Here is a 937-nt window from a genome sequence, read left to right on the forward strand (position 1 = left end):
TTCTTGGCTTCTTTATGCACATTAATACAAATGTTTTCCTGGGATGCCCAAACGTTCAAACTCCACTGTATATGATTAATTTAAGGCCAGACACATGCACTGGTCAATTTTTGAGATTTTGCTTCCAGAACATGTCTTCTTACAGACTAGTGGAAAGAAAACAATCAAAATACATGTTTAGGTGTTTATTTACTACACTTTTTTATTTGCGTCGTAGAGTTCTCCTAAGAGTGTAGTACGCATACATGATCCAAAGTGTACAATGCTAAGGATTTGATTTGTTTCCAATAAAAATAAATGGAATTTTACAACATATCTTTAAAGGCTGTTTTCTCAAAATGAGTTTTGTTCTTATACTCCAAAAATCTCCACTTCAGTAGCATGTTGAGGGCTTTGTTCATATATATATTACAGCCAGATTCATACAACATTGTATTACTAAAAACATGGACAAAATAGATTTTTTTTTGTATGACTGTTGACAGTATTTTCATTCAATTTATGGAGTGATGAAAAGAGATATCCAAAATCACCTCTGTAAAAACCTTTGACTCTAATATGTTAACAAAATGGACCATAAGTTTTGAACCTGGCTTTATCCAATGTTCAGCTTTCTCTTCTGGAAATGTATTCAAATTAGCACATACTTAGATATGTGCCGCAGATAATGCCTCATTTGCATATTTAAACATAACATTTCAGAAAACTTAATTGGCTTGATGCAAGTAATCACCTGTTTCAGGGTGATATCCATTAGTTAACATTTGTACCCAATTTACCTGTAGTGCCTTGCCTTAAAGCGCCCATATTATGCTCATTTTCAGGTTCATAATTGTATGTTGAGGTTGTACCAGAATACGTTAAAAGGGTTTCATTTTCAAAAACACCATATTTTTGTTTTACTGCACATTGCTGCAGATCCTGTTTTCACCCTGTG

At 33.3% G+C, this 937-nt stretch overlaps 1 protein-coding gene across 2 annotated transcripts in view; it reads right to left on the reverse strand.

Moving 5' to 3' along the window:
• The window catches only part of LOC116702948 (myosin-11), a 39,474-nt gene that overhangs the window by 21,415 nt on the left and 17,122 nt on the right, over positions 1-937 (reverse strand). The gene's annotated exons all lie outside the window — the stretch shown is intronic.

Source organism: Etheostoma spectabile, chromosome 15 (genome assembly GCF_008692095.1).
Source record: "Etheostoma spectabile isolate EspeVRDwgs_2016 chromosome 15, UIUC_Espe_1.0, whole genome shotgun sequence".
NCBI lineage: Eukaryota > Metazoa > Chordata > Actinopteri > Perciformes > Percidae > Etheostoma > Etheostoma spectabile.